The sequence below is a fragment of the Oncorhynchus keta genome, unplaced genomic scaffold (assembly GCF_023373465.1).
Source record: "Oncorhynchus keta strain PuntledgeMale-10-30-2019 unplaced genomic scaffold, Oket_V2 Un_contig_25658_pilon_pilon, whole genome shotgun sequence".
Classification (NCBI taxonomy): Eukaryota; Metazoa; Chordata; class Actinopteri; order Salmoniformes; family Salmonidae; genus Oncorhynchus; species Oncorhynchus keta.
Window position 1 is genome coordinate 9695 of NW_026284562.1, and position 18081 is coordinate 27775.

General features: G+C 40.6%; 4 long non-coding RNA genes across 44 annotated transcripts; 2 read left to right on the plus strand and 2 right to left on the minus strand.

The window, feature by feature from the left end:
* Positions 1–1494: 1494 nt before the first annotated feature.
* LOC127922432 (uncharacterized) lies at positions 1495–5249 on the plus strand. 3 transcript variants are annotated; one of them, XR_008111366.1, is made up of 3 exons: positions 1495–4862; positions 4910–4961; positions 5009–5249. It is a non-coding gene; the product is annotated as an uncharacterized LOC127922432 (long non-coding RNA). The 3 variants fall into 3 exon arrangements; XR_008111364.1 differs by having other exon boundaries at positions 1495–4836; positions 4889–4961; XR_008111365.1 differs by lacking the exon at positions 4910–4961 and having other exon boundaries at positions 1495–4789; positions 4837–4909; positions 4988–5249.
* A 910-nt stretch (positions 5250–6159) lies between these two features.
* Positions 6160–10150, minus strand: LOC127922431 (uncharacterized). Of its 39 annotated transcripts, none has more exons than XR_008111337.1 (13): positions 10032–10150; positions 9770–9945; positions 9597–9640; positions 9466–9553; positions 9198–9332; positions 8750–9017; positions 8436–8660; positions 8302–8391; positions 8037–8212; positions 7418–7993; positions 7258–7348; positions 6591–7167; positions 6166–6546 (listed from the first exon to the last, which is right to left on the minus strand). It is a non-coding gene; the product is annotated as an uncharacterized LOC127922431 (long non-coding RNA). The 39 variants fall into 39 exon arrangements; XR_008111338.1 differs by lacking the exon at positions 9466–9553 and adding an exon at positions 9063–9107 and having other exon boundaries at positions 8750–8973; positions 9244–9332; positions 9554–9640; XR_008111334.1 differs by adding an exon at positions 9063–9107 and having other exon boundaries at positions 8750–8973; positions 9244–9332; positions 9466–9640.
* A 3189-nt stretch (positions 10151–13339) lies between these two features.
* Positions 13340–17493, plus strand: LOC127922429 (uncharacterized). Its single transcript, XR_008111312.1, has 8 exons — positions 13340–13371; positions 13501–13824; positions 13910–14035; positions 15444–15484; positions 16429–16654; positions 16740–16821; positions 16951–17047; positions 17432–17493. It is a non-coding gene; the product is annotated as an uncharacterized LOC127922429 (long non-coding RNA).
* Positions 13818–17516, minus strand: LOC127922430 (uncharacterized). The gene is made up of 8 exons (XR_008111313.1): positions 17456–17516; positions 17201–17285; positions 16887–17115; positions 16720–16804; positions 16198–16238; positions 15139–15728; positions 14104–14200; positions 13818–13848 (listed from the first exon to the last, which is right to left on the minus strand). It is a non-coding gene; the product is annotated as an uncharacterized LOC127922430 (long non-coding RNA).
* Between the last annotated feature and the right edge of the window lie 565 nt (positions 17517–18081).

Genomic DNA, 18081 nt, shown 5'->3' on the forward strand with positions numbered 1-18081 from the left:
CCATCTTCTAAGTCATCTACCATCTTCTAATCTAGAATGACCATCTTCTAAGTCTTCTACATCTAGAATGACCATCTTCTAAGTCCTACATCTAGAATGACCATCTTCTAAGTTACAGTTCTAGAATGACCATCTTCTAAGTTATAGTTCTAAGTCCTAAGTTATAGTTCTAGAATGACCATCTTCTAAGTTATAGTTCTAGAATGACCATCTTCTAAGTCCTACATCTAGAATGACCATCTTCTAAGTTCTACATCTAGAATGACCATCTTCTAAGTTACATCTAGAATTACCATCTTCTAAGTCCTACATCTAGAATGACCATCTTCTAAGTCCTACATCTAGAATGACCATCTTCTAAGTCCTACATCTAGAATGACCATCTTCTAAGTTATAGTTCTAGAATGACCATCTTCTAAGTTCTACATCTAGAATGACCATCTTCTAAGTTATAGTTCTAGAATGACCATCTTCTAAGTTATAGTTCTAGAATGACCATCTTCTAAGTTATATCTTCATCTAGAATGACCATCTTCTAAGTCCTACATCTAGAATGACCATCTTCTAAGTTATAGATCTAGAATTACCATCTTCTAAGTCCTACATCTAGAATGACCATCTTCTAAGTCCTACATCTAGAATGACCATCTTCTAAGTTATAGTTCTAGAATGACCATCTTCTAAGTTATAGTTCTAGAATGACCATCTTCTAAGTTATAGTTCTAGAATGACCATCTTCTAAGTTATAGTTCTAGAATGACCATCTTCTAAGTTCTACATCTAGAATGACCATCTTCTAAGTCCTACATCTAGAATGACCATCTTCTAAGTTCTACATCTAGAATGACCATCTTCTAAGTCCTACATCTAGAATGACCATCTTCTAAGTCCTAAGTTCTATCTAGAATGACCATCTTCTAAGTTCTAGAATGACCATCTTCTAGAATGACCATCTTCTAAGTTATAGTTCTAGAATGACCATCTTCTAAGTTCTACATCTAGAATGACCATCTTCTAAGTTATAGTTCTAGAATGACCATCTTCTAAGTTATAGTTCTAGAATGACCATCTTCTAAGTTCTACATCTAGAATGACCATCTTTCTAAGTCCTACATCTAGAATGACCATCTTCTAAGTTCTACATCTAGAATGACCATCTTCTAAGTTATAGTTCTAGAATGACCATCTTCTAAGTTATAGTTCTAGAATGACCATCTTCTAAGTTATAGTTCTAGAATGACCATCTTCTAAGTTCTACATCTAGAATGACCATCTTCTAAGTTATAGTTCTAGAATGACCATCTTCTAAGTTATAGTTCTAGAATGACCATCTTCTAAGTTCTACATCTAGAATGACCATCTTCTAAGTCCTACATCTAGAATGACCATCTTCTAAGTCCTACATCTAGAATGACCATCTTCTAAGTCCTACATCTAGAATGACCATCTTCTAAGTCCTATAGTTCTAGAATGACCATCTTCTAAGTCCTATAGTTCTAGAATGACCATCTTCTAAGTTATAGTTCTAGAATGACCATCTTCTAAGTTATAGTTCTAGAATGACCATCTTCTAAGTTATAGTTCTAGAATGACCATCTTCTAAGTTATAGTTCTAGAATGACCATCTTCTAAGTTCTACATCTAGAATGACCATCTTCTAAGTTATAGTTCTAGAATGACCATCTTCTAAGTTATAGTTCTAGAATGACCATCTTCTAAGTTCTACATCTAGAATGACCATCTTCTAAGTCCTACATCTAGAATGACCATCTTCTAAGTTCTAGATCTAGAATGACCATCTTCTAAGTTATAGTTCTAGAATGACCATCTTCTAAGTTCTACATCTAGAATGACCATCTTCTAAGTCCTACATCTAGAATGACCATCTTCTAAGTCCTACATCTAGAATGACCATCTTCTAAGTTATAGTTCTAGAATGACCATCTTCTAAGTTCTAGATCTAGAATGACCATCTTCTAAGTTCTAGTTCTAGAATGACCATCTTCTAAGTTATAGTTCTAGAATGACCATCTTCTAAGTTCTACATCTAGAATGACCATCTTCTAAGTCCTACATCTAGAATGACCATCTTCTAAGTTATAGTTCTAGAATGACCATCTTCTAAGTCCTACATCTAGAATGACCATCTTCTAAGTCCTACATCTAGAATGACCATCTTCTAAGTTATAGTTCTAGAATGACCATCTTCTAAGTTCTAGATCTAGAATGACCATCTTCTAAGTTATAGTTCTAGAATGACCATCTTCTAAGTTATAGTTCTAGAATGACCATCTTCTAAGTTCTACATCTAGAATGACCATCTTCTAAGTTCTACATCTAGAATGACCATCTTCTAAGTCCTACATCTAGAATGACCATCTTCTAAGTTCTAGATCTAGAATGACCATCTTCTAAGTTATAGTTCTAGAATGACCATCTTCTAAGTTCTAGATCTAGAATGACCATCTTCTAAGTTATAGTTCTAGAATGACCATCTTCTAAGTTCTACATCTAGAATGACCATCTTCTAAGTCCTACATCTAGAATGACCATCTTCTAAGTCCTACATCTAGAATGACCATCTTCTAAGTTATAGTTCTAGAATGACCATCTTCTAAGTCCTACATCTAGAATGACCATCTTCTAAGTCCTACATCTAGAATGACCATCTTCTAAGTCCTACATCTAGAATGACCATCTTCTAAGTTCTAGTTCTAGAATGACCATCTTCTAAGTTCTAGATCTAGAATGACCATCTTCTAAGTTATAGTTCTAGAATGACCATCTTCTAAGTTCTACATCTAGAATGACCATCTTCTAAGTCCTACATCTAGAATGACCATCTTCTAAGTCCTACATCTAGAATGACCATCTTCTAAGTTCTAGATCTAGAATGACCATCTTCTAAGTCCTACATCTAGAATGACCATCTTCTAAGTCCTACATCTAGAATGACCATCTTCTAAGTCCTACATCTAGAATGACCATCTTCTAAGTTATAGTTCTAGAATGACCATCTTCTAAGTCCTACATCTAGAATGACCATCTTCTAAGTTATAGTTCTAGAATGACCATCTTCTAAGTTATAGTTCTAGAATGACCATCTTCTAAGTTCTACATCTAGAATCTCATTTCTGTTACTGTGTCTTTCAGTTGCCTCCTGTCTCTGTTATAGTTGACACACCTGAGCTGTTATTGGATCCATGTAAAACAACATGGCTTCACGCTGTCTGGGGGAGTGTTACCATGGTAACATATCAACTTCACGCTGTCTGGGGGAGTGTTACCATGGTAACATATCAACAGACAACTGTTGTTTTCTCAGGTTTGTCCTTTTATAGTTGCTCTATTTTTTCAATGCTTCTTGAATGTCATTTCCCCAAAATGTCTGCCTCTTTGCCTATTGAGAGAGTTGCTCTATAAAAAGATAACGCCATTCACCATGTATCAACCATCTTCCATTAAACATCATGTAAACATCCTGAGGAAGCCTGTTGTCTGGCTATGATGAAGAACATGTGATTGTGATGTGTACAATATGTTCTGTAGTCGTCGCTACAGAATACAGCCCAACGGCAGTAGCCTACACAGTGTCTTTACCTCCCTGGCAGGTTAGTGACCCTGAGACGTATCTATACAGTACAGTAGAGGGTCAACTGGGTTGGAGGTTTAGTATCTGTATTGGGTGCCACTGTTAGCACCCAAAGTATCATGACATGATTATTCCAGTCAGAATGTAAATTAGAATGTTACGATGGTGATTGGTTAGCCTGGGTATATCAGTATGGACCAGCATGTCACTCCTAGCTACTTCCTGGGTATATCAGTATGGACCAGCATGTCACTCCTAGCTACTTCCTGGGTATATCAGTATGGACCAGCATGTCACTCCTAGCTACTTCCTGGGTATATCAGTATGGTCCAGCATGTCACTCCTAGCTACTTCCTGGGTATATCAGTATGGACCAGCATGTCACTCCTAGCTACTTCCTGGGTATATCAGTATGGACCATCATGTCACTCCTAGCTACTTCCTGGATATATCAGTATGGACCAGCATGTCACTCCTAGCTACTTCCTGGGTATATCAGTATGGACCATCATGTCACTCCTAGCTACTTCCTGGGTATAACAGTATGGACCAGCATGTCACTCCTAGCTACTTCCTGGGTATATCAGTATGGACCAGCATGTCACTCCTAGCTACTTCCTGGGTATATCAGTATGGACCAGCATGTCACTCCTAGCTACTTCCTGGGTATATCAGTATGGACCAGCATGTCACTCCTAGCTACTTCCTGGGTATATCAGTATGGACCAGCATGTCACTCCTAGCTACTTCCTGGGTATATCAGTATGGACCAGCATGTCACTCCTAGCTACTTCCTGGGTATATCAGTATGGACCAGCATGTCACTCCTAGCTACTTCCTGGGTATATCAGTATGGACCAGCATGTCACTCCTAGCTACTTCCTGGGTATATCAGTATGCGTGGACCATCATGTCACTCCTTGCCACTTCCTGGCATCCAAACATGACAATGAATGGAATGATGGCACACACTGATCTGGGAGCAGCAGGTTAGACACTGATCTGGGAGCAGCAGGTTAGACACTGATCTGGGAGCAGCAGGTTAGACACTGATCTGGGAGCAGCAGGTTAGACACTGATCTGGGAGCAGCAGGTTAGACACTGATCTGGGAGCAGCAGGTTAGACACTGATCTGGGAGCAGCAGGTTAGACACTGATCTGGGAGCAGCAGGTTAGACACTGATCTGGGAGCAGCAGGTTAGACACTGATCTGGGAGCAGCAGACACTGATCTGGGAGCAGCAGGTTAGACACTGATCTGGGAGCAGCAGGTTAGACACTGATCTGGGAGCAGCAGACACTGATCTGGGAGCAGCAGGTTAGACACTGATCTGGGAGCAGCAGGTTAGACACTGATCTGGGAGCAGCAGGTTAGACACTGATCTGGGAGCAGCAGACACTGATCTGGGAGCAGCAGGTTAGACACTGATCTGGGAGCAGCAGGTTAGACACTGATCTGGGAGCAGCAGGTTAGACACTGATCTGGGAGCAGCAGGTTAGACACTGATCTGGGAGCAGCAGGTTAGACACTGATCTGGGAGGAGCAGGTTAGCGTTTGGTGCCAGTGGTTAGTTTGCTGAAGTGTAGTGTATATCTGTTGCTCGGGGTCACTGTCCCCCTTTAACACCAAGCATGAGGCCTAAAGGCAGCGATGGACTCGGGCGATGGACTCGTGGTAACGAACTACTGAAACAGAAGAGAACCCCGTTCTATCTACGACGTGGTAAGGAACTACTGAAACAGAAGAGAACCCAGTTCTATCTACGACGTGACCCATTTTGTCCTGTCAAACTCAGTGGATGAGGTCTTCCCCCTGAGGTCTTCTGTCTCCCCCTGAGGTCTCCCCCCTGAGGTCTTCGAGATTTGATCGATTCTGCCTCCCCCCCAAAAAAGTCAAAACGTCCTTGTCACTATTGTGTGAAGTCTTATGGTGTTGTAAGTGATGATGATGATGATATTGATGATTATGATGATGATGATATTGATGATGATGATGATGATGATATTGATATTGATATTGATGATCATGATGATGATGATCATGATATTGATGATGATGATCATGATATTGATGATGATGATGATGATGATATTGATATTGATATTGATGATCATGATGATGATGATGATGATGATGATGATGATGATGATGATGATGATGATGATGATGATGATGATGATATTGATGATGGTGGTGATGATATTGATATTGATATTGATGATCATGATGATGATGTTTGATGATGATGTTGTGATTTTGAAAATAAAATGATGATGATGATGATGATGATGATGATGATGCAGATATTGATGATTTTGATGATGATGATGATGATGATGACTGATGGTGGTGAACCCAGGAGTAACTGTAACTGGGCTTGTTGAGTGTTGCATGGTTTCACATCTCTTCTTTCTTTAAAGACTGTTTTACTGTTCCCTTTGTGATTTTGAAAATGGAAAAAACCCAATCTGCAGATTGAAATGGGTTGGCCTGGATACCGCAGATATTTACAGGGATTTTGAGAAAATACCTTTGTTATTTACTGTGGCTGTGTTTCCAAACCTGGACATAGAGTCATTCTGTTCCCTTTATAGAGTGTTAACCTGGACCCATAGAGAGTCATTCTGTTCCCCTTTATAGAGTGTTAACCTGGACCCATAGAGTCATTCTGTTCCCTTTATAGAGTGTTAACCTGGACCCATAGAGTCATTCTGTTCCCTTTATAGAGTGTTAACCTGGACCCATAGAGTCATTCTGTTCCCCTTTATAGAGTGTTAACCTGGACCCATAGAGTCATTCTGTTCCCCTTTATAGAGTGTTAACCTGGACCCATAGAGTCATTCTGTTCCCTTTATAGAGTGTTAACCTGGACCCATAGAGAGTCATTCTGTTCCCTTTATAGAGTGTTAACCTGGACCCATAGAGTCATTCTGTTCCCTTTATAGAGTGTTAACCTGGACCCTATAGAGTCATTCTGTTCCCTTTATAGAGTGTTAACCTGGACCCATAGAGAGTCATTCTGTTCCCCTTATAGAGTGTTAACCTGGACCTATAGAGAGTCATTCTATTCCCTTTATAGAGTGTTAACCTGGACCCATAGAGAGTCATTCTGTTCCCCTTTATAGAGTGTTAACCTGGACCCATAGAGAGTCATTCTGTTCCCTTTATAGAGTGTTAACCTGGACCCATAGAGAGTCATTCTGTTCCCTTTATAGAGTGTTAACCTGGACCCATAGAGTCATTCTGTTCCCTTTATAGAGTGTTAACCTGGACCCATAGAGTCATTCTGTTCCCCTTTATAGAGTGTTAACCTGGACCCATAGAGTCATTCTGTTCCCCTTTATAGAGTGTTAACCTGGACCCATAGAGTCATTCTGTTCCCCTTTATAGAGTGTTAACCTGGACCCATAGAGTCATTCTGTTCCCCTTTATAGAGTGTTAACCTGGACCCATAGAGAGTCATTCTGTTCCCCTTTATAGAGTGTTAACCTGGACCCATAGAGTCATTCTATTCCCTTTATAGAGTGTTAACCTGGACCCATAGAGTCATTCTGTTCCCTTTATAGAGTGTTAACCTGGACCTATAGAGAGTCATTCTGTTCCCTTTATAGAGTGTTAACCTGGACCTATAGAGAGTCATTCTGTTCCCTTTATAGAGTGTTAACCTGGACCCATAGAGAGTCATTCTGTTCCCCTTTATAGAGTGTTAACCTGGACCCATAGAGAGTCATTCTGTTCCCTTTATAGAGTGTTAACCTGGACCCATAGAGTCATTCTGTTCCCCTTTATAGAGTGTCATTCTGTTCCCCTTTATAGAGTGTTAACCTGGACCCATAGAGTCATTCTGTTCCCCTTTATAGAGTGTTAACCTGGACCCATAGAGTCATTCTGTTCCCCTTTATAGAGTGTTAACCTGGACCCATAGAGTCATTCTGTTCCCCTTTATAGAGTGTTAACCTGGACCCATAGAGTCATTCTGTTCCCCTTTATAGAGTGTTAACCTGGACCCATAGAGTCATTCTGTTCCCCTTTATAGAGTGTTAACCTGGACCTATAGAGTCATTCTGTTCCCCTTTATAGAGTGTTAACCTGGACCCATAGAGTCATTCTGTTCCCTTTATAGAGTGTTAACCTGGACCCATAGAGAGTCATTCTGTTCCCCTTTATAGAGTGTTAACCTGGACCCATAGAGAGTCATTCTGTTCCCCTTTATAGAGTGTTAACCTGGACCCATAGAGTCATTCTGTTCCCTTTATAGAGTGTTAACCTGGACCCATAGAGTCATTCTGTTCCCCTTTATAGAGTGTTAACCTGGACCTATAGAGAGTCATTCTGTTCCCCTTTATAGAGTGTTAACCTGGACCCATAGAGTCATTCTGTTCCCCTTTATAGAGTGTTAACCTGGACCCATAGAGTCATTCTGTTCCCTTTATAGAGTGTTAACCTGGACCCATAGAGTCATTCTGTTCCCCTTTATAGAGTGTTAACCTGGACCCATAGAGTCATTCTGTTCCCCTTTATAGAGTGTTAACCTGGACCCATAGAGTCATTCTGTTCCCCTTTATAGAGTGTTAACCTGGACCCATAGAGTCATTCTGTTCCCCTTTATAGAGTGTTAACCTGGACCCATAGAGAGTCATTCTGTTCCCCTTTATAGAGTGTTAACCTGGACCCATAGAGTCATTCTATTCCCTTTATAGAGTGTTAACCTGGACCCATAGAGTCATTCTGTTCCCCTTTATAGAGTGTTAACCTGGACCCATAGAGAGTCATTCTGTTCCCCTTTATAGAGTGTTAACCTGGACCCATAGAGTCATTCTGTTCCCCTTTATAGAGTGTTAACCTGGACCCATAGAGTCATTCTGTTCCCCTTTATAGAGTGTTAACCTGGACCCATAGAGAGTCATTCTGTTCCCCTTTATAGAGTGTTAACCTGGACCCATAGAGAGTCATTCTGTTCCCCTTTATAGAGTGTTAACCTGGACCCATAGAGTCATTCTGTTCCCCTTTATAGAGTGTTAACCTGGACCCATAGAGAGTCATTCTATTCCCTTTATAGAGTGTTAACCTGGACCCATAGAGAGTCATTCTGTTCCCCTTTATAGAGTGTTAACCTGGACCCATATAGTCATTCTGTTCCCTTTATAGAGTGTTAACCTGGACCCATAGAGAGTCATTCTGTTCCCCTTTATAGAGTGTTAACCTGGACCCATAGAGAGTCATTCTATTCCCTTTATAGAGTGTTAACCTGGACCCATAGAGTCATTCTGTTCCCCTTTATAGAGTGTTAACCTGGACCCATAGAGAGTCATTCTGTTCCCTTTATAGAGTGTTAACCTGGACCCATAGAGTCATTCTGTTCCCCTTTATAGAGTGTTAACCTGGACCCATAGAGTCATTCTGTTCCCCTTTATAGAGTGTTAACCTGGACCCATAGAGAGTCATTCTATCCCCTTTATAGAGTGTTAACCTGGACCCATAGAGAGTCATTCTGTTCCCTTTATAGAGTGTTAACCTGGACCTATAGAGAGTCATTCTATTCCCTTTATAGAGTGTTAACCTGGACCCATAGAGAGTCATTCTGTTCCCTTTATAGAGTGTTAACCTGGACCCATAGAGAGTCATTCTGTTCCCCTTTATAGAGTGTTAACCTGGACCCATAGAGTCATTCTGTTCCCTTTATAGAGTGTTAACCTGGACCCATAGAGAGTCATTCTGTTCCCCTTTATAGAGTGTTAACCTGGACCCATAGAGTCATTCTGTTCCCCTTTATAGAGTGTTAACCTGGACCCATAGAGTCATTCTGTTCCCCTTTATAGAGTGTTAACCTGGACCCATAGAGAGTCATTCTGTTCCCTTTATAGAGTGTTAACCTGGACCCATAGAGTCATTCTGTTCCCTTTATAGAGTGTTAACCTGGACCCATAGAGAGTCATTCTGTTCCCTTTATAGAGTGTTAACCTGGACCCATAGAGTCATTCTGTTCCCTTTATAGAGTGTTAACCTGGACCCATAGAGTCATTCTGTTCCCCTTTATAGAGTGTTAACCTGGACCCATAGAGTCATTCTGTTCCCTTTATAGAGTGTTAACCTGGACCCATAGAGTCATTCTGTTCCCTTTATAGAGTGTTAACCTGGACCCATAGAGTCATTCTGTTCCCTTTATAGAGTGTTAACCTGGACCCATAGAGTCATTCTGTTCCCTTTATAGAGTGTTAACCTGGACCCATAGAGAGTCATTCTGTTCCCTTTATAGAGTGTTAACCTGGACCCATAGAGTCATTCTGTTCCCTTTATAGAGTGTTAACCTGGACCCATAGAGAGTCATTCTGTTCCCTTTATAGAGTGTTAACCTGGACCCATAGAGTCATTCTGTTCCCTTTATAGAGTGTTAACCTGGACCCATAGAGTCATTCTGTTCCCTTTATAGAGTGTTAACCTGGACCCATAGAGTCATTCTGTTCCCCTTTATAGAGTGTTAACCTGGACCCATAGAGAGTCATTCTGTTCCCTTTATAGAGTGTTAACCTGGACCCATAGAGTCATTCTGTTCCCCTTTATAGAGGAATAACCTGGACCCATGGTCTAAAGTCATTCTGTTCCCTTTATAGGGAAAAGGGCCTGGACCCAAAGAGTCATTCTGGGCCTTTATAGAGTGTTAACCTGGACCTAGATAGTCATTAAGTGGCCTTTATAGAGTTTGTTAACCTGGGCCTGTAGAGTCAAGTATTCCCTTTATAGAGTGTTAACCTGGACCCATAGGTCATTCAATTCCCTTTATAGAGTGTTAACCTGGACCCATAGTCATTCTATTCCCTTTATAGTGTTAACCTGGACCCATAGTGCACTAGAGTCATTCTGTTCCCTTTATAAGCCTGGGCCTGTGTGTAAAGTAGTACTACATAGTGAATAAGGGGACATATTGGACACAAGCCTGGTCCTGTGTGTAAAGTAGTGCACTATATAGTGAATAAGGGCCATATTGGACACAAGCCTGGTCCTGTGTAAAGTAGTGCACTATATAGTGAATAAGGGGCCATATTGGACACAAGCCTGGGCCTGTGTGTAAAGTAGTGCACTAGATAGTGAATAAGGGGCCATATTGGGGACATATGTGAGTTTGGTTGGGCACAAGCCTGGGCCTGTGTGTAAAGTAGTGCACTATATAGTGAATAAGGGGCCATATTGGACACAAGCCTGGTCCTGTGTGTAAAGTAGTGCACTATATAGTGAATAAGGGGCCATATTGGACACAAGCCTGGGCCTGTGTGTAAAGTAGTGCACTATATAGTGAATAAGGGGCCATATTGGACACAAGCCTGGGCCTGTGTGTAAAGTAGTGCACTACATAGTGAATAAGGGGCCATATTGGACACAAGCCTGGGCCTGTGTGTAAAGTACTTCTGCATTCTAAAGTGTTGGTATTCCAGCATCTTGTATCTTTTAATAAAGGTGATTTAATCAGCCACTTCCTGTCTGTCTGAACATGTGGACTCAACATCATTCCAAATAAGGTACTCAAATAAGCGGACGATAGGTGAAGGTACACTCTATATATTTATATACAAAAGTATGTGGACACCCCTTCAAATTTAGCGGAGTTGGCTATTTCAGCCACACCCGTTGCTGACATGTGTATGAAATCGAGCACACAGCCATGAAATCTCCGTAGACACTCGGCAGTAGCGTTCTGTGAGCTTGTGTGGTCTACCACATCGCGGCTGAGCCGTTGTTGCTCCTTGACTATCCCACTTCACAATAACAGCACTTACAGTTGGCCCGGGGACAGCAATAGCAGGGCAGAAATGTGACGAACTGACTTGTTGGAAAGGTGGCATCCTATGACGGTGCCACATTAAAAGTCTTCAGTACGGGACATTCTACTGCCAATGTTTGTCTATGGAGATTGCATGGCTGTCAGCTAGATTTTATACTCCTGTCAGAAACAGGTGTGGCTGAATTAGCCGATTCCACTGATTTGAAGGTGTGTCCACATACTGCTGGTTATATAGTGTATTCCCTGGTACATTACTCAGGTCTCACCAGTCCATTTATGCTGCATAGGCGCCATCCTGTGGAATTCTGGGAACACAACTTCAACTCCGTTGAAGTTGGAGGACAACGCAGTCTGAATCAGGTAGTTATATGAATAAAGACACTGTCATATCAGTCTGAATCAGGTAGTTATATGAATAAAGACACTGTCATATCACTGAATCAGGTAGTTAGTTATATGAATAAAGACACTGTCATATCAGTCTGAATCAGGTAGTTATATGAATAAAGACACTGTCATATCAGTCTGAATCAGGTAGTTATATGAATAAAGACACTGTCATATCAGTCTGAATCAGGTAGTTATATGAATAAAGACACTGTCATATCAGTCTGAATCAGGTAGTTATATGAATAAAGACACTGTCATATCAGTCTGAATCAGGTAGTTATATGAATAAAGACACTGTCATATCAGTCTGAATCAGGTAGTTATATGAATAAAGACACTGTCATATCAGTCTGAATCAGGTAGTTATATGAATAAAGACACTGTCATATCAGTCTGAATCAGGTAGTTATAGGAATAAAGACACTGTCATATCAGTCTGAATCAGGTAGTTATTATATGAATAAAGACACTGTCATATCAGTCTGAACCAGGTAGTTATATGAATAAAGACACTGTCATATCACTGAATCAGGTAGTTATAGGAATAAAGACACTGTCATATCAGTCTGAATCAGGTAGTTATATGAATAAAGACACTGTCATATCAGTCTGAATCAGGTAGTTATAGGAATAAAGACACTGTCATATCAGTCTGAATCAGGTAGTTATATGAATAAAGACACTGTCATATCAGTCTGAATCAGGTAGTTATATGAATAAAGACACTGTCATATCAGTCTGAATCAGGTAGTTATATGAATAAAGACACTGTCATATCAGTCTGAATCAGGTAATATGAATAAAGACACTGTCATATCAGTCTGAATCAGGTAGTTATATGGATAAAGACACTGTCATATCAGTCTGAATCAGGTAGTTATATGAATAAAGACACTGTCATATCAGTCTGAATCAGGTAGTTATATGAATAAAGACACTGTCATATCAGTCTGAATCAGGTAGTTATATGAATAAAGACACTGTCATATCAGTCTGAATCAGGTAGTTATAGGAATAAAGACACTGTCATATCAGTCTGAATCAGGTAGTTATATGGATAAAGACACTGTCATATCAGTCTGAATCAGGTAGTTATATAAATAAAGACACTGTCATATCAGTCTGAATCAGGTAGTTATATGAATAAAGACACTGTCATATCAGTCTGAATCAGGTAGTTATATGAATAAAGACACTGTCATATCAGTCTGAATCAGGTAGTTATATGAATAAAGACACTGTCATATCAGTCTGAATCAGGTAGTTATATGGATAAAGACACTGTCATATCAGTCTGAATCAGGTAGTTATATGAATAAAGACACTGTCATATCAGTCTGAATCAGGTAGTTATATGAATAAAGACACTGTCATATCAGTCTGAATCAGGTAGTTATATGAATAAAGACACTTATATCACTGAATCTCAGTTTAAATCAGGGTTTAAACAGAACACAGGTCATTACAAGTAAAAACATTCCTCAATTAGGTTTTATTTATTCATCTAATAAAAGAAGTGAAAGACAGTACAGATATAACCTGGTATCAGTGTTCAGGTTGGAAGACAGTACAGATATAACCTGGTATCAACAGTGTTCAGGTTGGTGTTCAGGTTGGAAGACAGTACAGATATAACCTGGTATCAACAGTGTTCAGGTTGGAAGACAGTACAGATATAAACTGGTATCAGTGTTCAGGTTGGAAGACAGTACAGATATAACCTGGTATCAACAGTGTTCAGGTTGGAAGACAGTACAGATATAAACTGGTATCAACAGTGTTCAGGTTGGTGTTCAGGTTGGAAGACAGTACAGATATAAACTGGTATCAACAGTGTTCAGGTTGGTGTTCAGGTTGGAAGACAGTACAGATATAACCTGGTATCAACAGTGTTCAGGTTGGTGTTCAGGTTGGAAGACAGTTCAGATATAAACTGGTATCAACAGTGTTCAGGTTGGAAGACAGTACAGATATAAACTGGTATCAACAGTGTTCAGGTTGGTGTTCAGGTTGGAAGACAGTACAGATATAACCTGGTATCAACAGTGTTCAGGTTGGTGTTCAGGTTGGAAGACAGTTCAGATATAAACTGGTATCAACAGTGTTCAGGTTGGAGGACAGAACAGATATAACCTGGTATCAGTGTTCAGGTTGGAAGACAGTACAGATATAAACTGGTATCAGTGTTCAGGTTGGAAGACAGAACAGATATAACCTGGTATCAGCAGTGTTCAGGTTGGAAGACAGTACAGATATAACCTGGTATCAGTGTTCAGGTTGGAAGACAGAACAGATATAACCTGGTATCAGCAGTGTTCAGGTTGGAAGACAGTACAGATATAACCTGGTATCAGTGTTCAGGTTGGTGTTCAGGTTGGAAGACAGTACAGATATAAACTGGTATCAACAGTGTTCAGGTTGGAAGACAGTACAGATATAAACTGGTATCAGTGTTCAGGTTGGTGTTCAGGTTGGAAGACAGTACAGATATAACCTGGTATCAACAGTGTTCAGGTTGGTGTTCAGGTTGGAAGACAGTTCAGATATAACCTGGTATCAGTGTTCAGGTTGGAAGACAGTACAGATATAACCTGGTATCAGCAGTGTTCAGGTTGGAAGACAGTACAGATATAACCTGGTATCAGCAGTGTTCAGGTTGGTGTTCAGGTTGGAAGACAGTACAGATATAACCTGGTATCAGCAGTGTTCAGGTTGGTGTTCAGGTTGGAAGACAGTACAGATATAACCTGGTATCAGCAGTGTTCAGGTTGGAAGACAGTACAGATATAACCTGGTATCAGCAGTGTTCAGGTTGGAAGACAGTACAGATATAACCTGGTATCAGCAGTGTTCAGGTTGGTGTTCAGGTTGGAAGACAGTACAGATATAACCTGGTATCAACAGTGTTCAGGTTGGAAGACAGTACAGATATAACCTGGTATCAACAGTGTTCAGGTTGGTGTTCAGGTTGGAAGACAGTACAGATATAAACTGGTATCAACAGTGTTCAGGTTGGAAGACAGTACAGATATAACCTGGTATCAGCAGTGTTCAGGTTGGAAGACAGTACAGATATAACCTGGTATCAACAGTGTTCAGGTTGGTGTTCAGGTTGGAAGACAGTACAGATATAACCTGGTATCAGCAGTGTTCAGGTTGGTGTTCAGGTTGGAAGACAGTACAGATATAACCTGGTATCAGCAGTGTTCAGGTTGGAAGACAGTACAGATATAACCTGGTATCAGCAGTGTTCAGGTTGGAAGACAGTACAGATATAACCTGGTATCAGCAGTGTTCAGGTTGGTGTTCAGGTTGGAAGACAGTACAGATATAACCTGGTATCAACAGTGTTCAGGTTGGAAGACAGTACAGATATAACCTGGTATCAACAGTGTTCAGGTTGGTGTTCAGGTTGGAAGACAGTACAGATATAAACTGGTATCAACAGTGTTCAGGTTGGAAGACAGTACAGATATAACCTGGTATCAGCAGTGTTCAGGTTGGAAGACAGTACAGATATAACCTGGTATCAACAGTGTTCAGGTTGGTGTTCAGGTTGGAAGACAGTACAGATATAACCTGGTATCAGTGTTCAGGTTGGAAGACAGTACAGATATAACCTGGTATCATCAGTGTTCAGGTTGGAAGACAGTACAGATATAACCTGGTATCAACAGTGTTCAGGTTGGAAGACAGTACAGATATAAACTGGTATCAGTGTTCAGGTTGGAAGACAGTACAGATATAACCTGGTATCAACAGTGTTCAGGTTGGAAGACAGTACAGATATAACCTGGTATCAACAGTGTTCAGGTTGGAAGACAGTTCAGATATAAACTGGTATCAACAGTGTTCAGGTTGGAAGACAGTACAGATATAACCTGGTATCAACAGTGTTCAGGTTGGAAGACAGTACAGATATAACCTGGTATCAACAGTGTTCAGGTTGGAAGACAGTTCAGATATAAACTGGTATCAACAGTGTTCAGGTTGGAAGACAGTACAGATATAACCTGGTATCAGTGTTCAGGTTGGAAGACAGTACAGATATAACCTGGTATCAGTGTTCAGGTTGGAAGACAGTTCAGATATAACCTGGTATCAGTGTTCAGGTTGGAAGACAGTACAGATATAACCTGGTATCAGCAGTGTTCAGGTTGGAAGACAGTACAGATATAACCTGGTATCAACAGTGTTCAGGTTGGAAGACAGTACAGATATAACCTGGTATCAGTGTTCAGGTTGGAAGACAGTACAGATATAACCTGGTATCATCAGTGTTCAGGTTGGAAGACAGTACAGATATAACCTGGTATCAACAGTGTTCAGGTTGGAAGACAGAACAGATATAACCTGGTATCAACAGTGTTCAGGTTGGAAGACAGTACAGATATAACCTGGTATCAGTGTTCAGGTTGGAAGACAGTTCAGATATAACCTGGTATCAGTGTTCAGGTTGGAAGACAGAACAGATATAACCTGGTATCAACAGTGTTCAGGTTGGAAGACAGTACAGATATAACCTGGTATCAGTGTTCAGGTTGGAAGACAGTTCAGATATAACCTGGTATCAGTGTTCAGGTTGGAAGACAGTACAGATATAACCTGGTATCAACAGTGTTCAGGTTGGAAGACAGTACAGATATAACCTGGTATCAACAGTGTTCAGGTTGGAAGACAGAACAGATATAACCTGGTATCAACAGTGTTCAGGTTGGTGTTCAGGTTGGAAGACAGTACAGATATAACCTGGTATCAGTGTTCAGGTTGGAAGACAGTACAGATATAACCTGGTATCAACAGTGTTCAGGTTGGAAGACAGAACAGATATAACCTGGTATCAACAGTGTTCAGGTTGGAAGACAGTACAGATATAACCTGGTATCAGTGTTCAGGTTGGAAGACAGTTCAGATATAACCTGGTATCAGTGTTCAGGTTGGAAGACAGTACAGATATAACCTGGTATCAACAGTGTTCAGGTTGGAAGACAGTACAGATATAAACTGGTATCAGTGTTCAGGTTGGAAGACAGTACAGATATAAACTGGTATCAGTGTTCAGGTTGGAAGACAGTTCAGATATAACCTGGTATCAGTGTTCAGGTTGGAAGACAGTACAGATATAACCTGGTATCAACAGTGTTCAGGTTGGAAGACAGTACAGATATAACCTGGTATCAACAGTGTTCAGGTTGGAAGACAGAACAGATATAACCTGGTATCAACAGTGTTCAGGTTGGTGTTCAGGTTGGAAGACAGTACAGATATAACCTGGTATCAGTGTTCAGGTTGGAAGACAGTACAGATATAACCTGGTATCAACAGTGTTCAGGTTGGAAGACAGAACAGATATAACCTGGTATCAACAGTGTTCAGGTTGGAAGACAGTACAGATATAACCTGGTATCAGTGTTCAGGTTGGAAGACAGTTCAGATATAACCTGGTATCAGTGTTCAGGTTGGAAGACAGTACAGATATAACCTGGTATCAACAGTGTTCAGGTTGGAAGACAGTACAGATATAAACTGGTATCAGTGTTCAGGTTGGAAGACAGTTCAGATATAACCTGGTATCAGTGTTCAGGTTGGAAGACAGTACAGATATAACCTGGTATCAACAGTGTTCAGGTTGGAAGACAGTACAGATATAACCTGGTATCAACAGTGTTCAGGTTGGAAGACAGAACAGATATAACCTGGTATCAACAGTGTTCAGGTTGGTGTTCAGGTTGGAAGACAGTACAGATATAAACTGGTATCAGTGTTCAGGTTGGAAGACAGTACAGATATAACCTGGTATCAACAGTGTTCAGGTTGGAAGACAGTACAGATATAACCTGGTATCAGTGTTCAGGTTGGAAGACAGTACAGATATAACCTGGTATCAACAGTGTTCAGGTTGGTGTTCAGGTTGGAAGACAGTACAGATATAAACTGGTATCAGTGTTCAGGTTGGAAGACAGTACAGATATAACCTGGTATCAACAGCCTTGGTGATCACAATTTGCTGTACATAAAAACATAATGTGATCTCTATGGCTTTTCTATGTGTAAAACATGTATGACTGCCTGGGATAGAATGGGTATAGGTGTGACTTCCTGCTCCTGTTCTGTCTTTAGGCAGCTTTTATAAAAGCTTTATTAATGCACACATACATGGTTCAAGTACATGACTGGTTTGATCACACTGTTTCCTGTGCAGTGTCGGACCCCAGGGTCAAGGCTGACGACGGGGCCTATGACATCATCACAGAGGAGGAAGCGAACGGGATCTGTGACAGCCACACGCTGTCCCAAACCACAGGGGATTCACTGGAGGGCG